This window comes from Harpia harpyja, chromosome 15, assembly GCF_026419915.1.
Source record: "Harpia harpyja isolate bHarHar1 chromosome 15, bHarHar1 primary haplotype, whole genome shotgun sequence".
In the NCBI taxonomy this organism is placed as follows: domain Eukaryota; kingdom Metazoa; phylum Chordata; class Aves; order Accipitriformes; family Accipitridae; genus Harpia; species Harpia harpyja.
Window position 1 is genome coordinate 30,377,256 of NC_068954.1, and position 5,059 is coordinate 30,382,314.

The window sequence follows — 5,059 nt, forward strand, 5'->3', positions numbered from 1 at the left end:
TGCAGGGCTGCTAATATAGTGGGCTATGACATGTGGAGGGGAAAAAGCAGCCTGGCTTTTCTACTTTGGTGGAATATTTTAAAGAGAATCCTTACAAAAGAAGGGTTGTCTGCAGATGTATATGCAGAAGGGGAGAGGGAGAAAGAAAAAACAGGCAGAGAGAGAAGGAGGGAGAGGGAAAGGAAGGACTGAGCATGCAGAGGGAGAGAAGCACTGAAAAGCAGAGTCAGTGGGGAGGTTTTCCAGAGGGGAAAAAAATAATAATAATGTCAGAATATACCACAGACGAACCGCAAAACGAGCAGAAATTACCAAAGCCACGCAGTTGTAATAAGTAGCAGCAGTTTTTGTAACCTTAATGCGAGCAGGCAAGGTCACTAAATTAGTCGTGGATGGTGCATGTTGGTGCTACACAAAGGCAAATATATCTGGCAAAGATTTCTTTTATTTGCACGGAAACCTGCAGCACACGGAATTACTCACTCCCCATGTTGTGGATCTTAAGTAAAAAAAATCAGATAGCGTTTGTAATACAAACCCCTTTCATTCAGGGACTGCTGGTCTCTGAGAATTAAGCAGTACAAAGCAGAGATGGAGACACTTCACCTTAAAGCGAACTAAAGACACGGCTTAAGACTAAAGACACGGCTTAAGACTAAAGACACGGCTTAAGACGACGTTTTCTCTGCTGCAGAATCCCGTAACACGATGTGAACCCCCATAAAAATTTAACACGATGTGAACCCACATAAAATACTGTCCTTTCACGCTTATCTCGACATGAAACCATCCCCATGGATGAATGCAAAGTTATGTGAATCAAGTCCACTCAGAGTGCAGGGCAAATAAAGCAATATCCTGAAATATTCTTCTTTGCAGTAGCAGTGTCTCCAAGCAAATATCCAGACTGGAATTAAAACACGCCTTGCTATTGAATTCAGCAGCTACAAGGTTATCTCGCAGCTTTTATGCACGCTCCAGCTAGACTCCTATGCCTCCACAAAAGCTTCGGTACTTGTTTAATGGGAGATTACCTCTTCTGAAATGATGGTGGAACTATCACATCCCTTCCAGGCAGACTAATATCTTTTCCTCTCACCTCCCCTTTTGAATCTGCAGGGGAAGGAAACTTAATTGCATTGAGCAAAACTAACACTAGCAGTCCACAAGTCGTAGGGGTATTTATGTATTTTTTTTCCTGGTGGAGAAAAAAATAAATATATAATTAAAAGAAAAGACAGTCGAGTCGCAAATTAGGAGGTTACAGAAAATCAAGCCTTTGTCTGAGCACTGTCCTGCCCGGTTGACTTCTGACACCTTTTCGGAGCTAAATGCTTCCCATGTTCGCCCTGCTCCCTGCAAGTGCTGTGTGTGCTCAGCCCGAGCTGCATCCCTTCCCTGCCCTGTGCGCGCAGCCAGGCTCTTTCCCCACTTCCAATCTTTTGGTTTCGCTTTGAGAAATTGTCCCCTGATTGGAAGGAACGGAGACAAAAAAATAACCCTAATAAAAAAAAAAAAAAAAAGACAGAAGAGACAGAAGGAAAAAAAAAAAGAAAAAACAACTATTGGACAGCCTGCCTGCTGAGGTGACACTGCTTTCTTGCCTTTTTCTTGCTTTTTAATTTTTTTTTTTTATTTTTTCTTCTTTTTTTTTTTGACAAAAACTGCTGCTAAGGAAAAGCCAGCCTGCCGTCCCCAGGAACGGGGGGGGGTGGGGGGGGTGGGGGGGGTCCTATCCCCCTTTTCCTGCCGCAGCTCCAGGCCCGAGCCCCAGCAGCAGCAGCCTTCCTCCGGAGAGGGGCTGCGCCGCTGCCCGCCGGGGCACCCCGAGCCTGCGAGGCCGGGAGCCCGGAGCTCCCCCCCCACCCCCGCAGCCGCGTCCCGGCCGCCCCGGGGAGGTTGCGGCAACCCCGGGGGGGGGCTGGGGATGAGCAGACACCGTCCCCCCCGCCTCCCCCGACAGGCAGACGGAGTCTCCTCGAGGAGGGGGGAAGAAAAAAAAAAAAAAACACCCCCCCCCAAAGCACCAACCCAAGCCCATCCGCATTCCCCCGCTTTCCCTCGGTTCAATTAACACTGTCAAGTTCGGATTAAAAAAGAAATCGGGGGTTTCTCGGCTCCTTCGCCCCCCCTCCCCCCCCGGCCCCACAGCACACCTCCAGCCCCTGCCTTGGAGGAGCAGGGAAGGGCGGTGCTGGCTTCGGATCTCTCCAGAAACGAAAGTAAACCCTCCGGCCAGCTCCAGCTCCCACTCCCCGCCTGCATTTTCAGCCCTAACCCGGAATAAAGTTCCTTCCTCCCCCCCTTCTTTGTCCTTTTCCATTCCCTTCCTCTTCTCTTTTGCCTGCCCAAGTTCTTTCTCTCTTTCTTTTGTTCCTTCTTCACCCTCCTTTCCTTAAAAAAAAAAAAAAAAAAAAAAAAGAAGAGGGGAAAAAAATTGTACACAATAGCTTGAATGACTCTAAAGCAGACTCTCTGAAGAGGCTGCAAAATATTTCCGATCCCCCAGATGCCTCTGTTTATTCCAGGATTGTCTCTTAAAGTAAATAAATATGGGGAAAGATTAATTTCAGGCCAAATACCATCCCTGAATCTTGCAGCAGCGCGAACGCAGGCTATAGGCTTTGCCTTCCCCCCCACCCCCCTCCGCTAAATTCTTTGGCTGCTTGAAAATCATATTTATTCAGGCTTCCTTAAAAGTGATCATATAGGAAAAGCTCCCCAGGACAACAATTGACCGCTGGAACTTGCACGCACATCGCTCTGTATCAACGTGAAAACCTCAATCTCAACCAATATGGGAGTCATAGCTAAGGCGAAGAAGATGAGCATTCAGCTTAAAATGACACTGCAGGAGTTTTTTACCTGCTTAAGTGCTTCCCCACACACACACACACCCCCTCTGTTTGTTGCTAAGAATTCCTGTCTCTCCAGTGTTGGAGGTACGGCTAATAGACAATAAATTCCGAGGTGCAATTAAAGCTAAGAACAATTTCTTTAAGTGTGTTATGGTCTCCTTTTCCAAAATTTCAGGTCTCCACCAGACGAAGCCTACTGCAGATGTTCACAAAACCCAGCAGCTCGTCTGCAGCAGCCGGGGAGGGTGCAAAATTAAAGCTCCTCTCCCCGCTGCTCTCCAGGTTAGCTCGGTTTTGGGTGTGATATGAAATGCAGGTCAAGAGAAGGGGAAAAAAAAATTTCCCAGAGAAGTAAATTAAAAGAAGAGCAAGAAAACAAGCCTGAACCCAGAGAGGCGAAGTGTATACTGCCTGAAGAAACATATTTCTATACTTCTCCCTTTACATTTATTATGTTTCTGTCAGACACCCTGTAATTAGCATAGATAACTATAGTTGCAAGCTCCAAGTTGTGTCTGCAAATTCTATTGTTTGGCTGCTCCAGTTGCACACCAGCGAGCTTGAAAGCGAGCACAAGGTGTTAGGAAGAGCCTGGTGCCCTCAAATAAGACAATAACCCCACGAAATGTGACGGGGGGGGGGACGGAGGGGCGAAGGGTGCTGCTGTAGGCGATGGATTCCAGCCCAATCTACACCGCAATATCTCTGGCCTGGTGCAAACGTCTCCTCCAGGAGATCAGCTCAGTCTTAAACCTGCCTCTATCTACCACAAATATGGCTTAAAATAAAGACTATTCAGGCAATACGCCGTCATCTGCCTTCATTCACCCCCTCCCTCCAAGCAGTTATTTGTAAAGGTCATCTGCAGAGCCAATACCTATGTAAATACTCGGTGTCCGAGCCAGACCCCTCAAAGATAACAACCTTGAGCATTTGCTACCATTTACACGATCCCCTCCACCAGCCCCACTTTGTTTTCCAGCCCTGGAGCGGGTTCGTCTTGTAGGGAAGAGCTGAGCCTTCAGGGGACTTTCCCAAAATCCAGCCGAGCAAATGTCCACGAGAAGCCAGGAGAGCTTTTATTGGGGGGGGGGGGGGGGGGGGGGGAGGAAAAAACCCGAACCCTTAATATAGCCCAGCTCTTCCCCTCCTGCAAAAAAAGGGAAAGTTTATCAAGGCAACCTCATCTCCCCACAGCCTCCTACTCAACCTCTCCGCCCCATAGCTTTTGCTAGGAGATCTTTCGCAAAACCGCCCCAAAATCATTCCTTAGCAGCAAAGGATAAAGTTCATCCATAGGCAACGCGTGTACACACACACAGAGACACAGGCAAAAGCCTCCAGGTTTTAAAATTACACCTGCTGGGAGAGGAGCATTATACAAACAGACACAAGAAAAATTATGCAATCCAGCGTATCGTAATATCGCTAATATTTTACTCTGATAACAGCATCAGAAAGTGCATGAGCAGGAGCAACAAAGCAAACAATATTGCGCGAAGAAAGATGAAGGCGAACAGCATGGTGTCCTTTTGACTACCCATGTTTTTACATAAAAAACAGGCACATCTATACAAAATAGTTGAAGCAATAAATTCCCACCGTCCTTCTTCCTGATCTAATATCATAATTAAAAAACAGTAGGGGAGATTTTAACTTTTATTGCGTTTCTGGAGTTGGGTTGCTAAACATATATTAACTTTAGATTCTTCTCTTTCTCTCCAGGGGGGTGGTCTCTCAGAAATAAAATCAATCTTAATATACACATAATAGATATTGTTTTGTCTTGTACATGCTGTTAGAAGAAAGGGAAAGAAATCTGCAGATAGTTAATACAGAGAAGGCAAACTCATCATACATGTAATGAATCCTTTAAATCATTCAATTATCACAGCACTAATATCAAATAATTATGGTTAAATGTACCAGTAATCAACCTTGTCCCTGTTGAAATATTAATTTACAGTATCGTGAATGAGTTTCTTCTTTTTTTTCTTTCCCTTACCCTTTTTTAAACTCGCTTATTACATTATTTTTTTTTCCAGCCTGGTGTATTCAACCTAAAAGGATGATGAAAACAGCCGTACTCTACGCAACATTGCTTTGAGCCGAATCAACAACTATTTCGTCTTTTCCACACTTCAAATACAGCATCTTTAACACAGCAGACAAAACAAAGCGAGATGTTTTCAAACCGATGC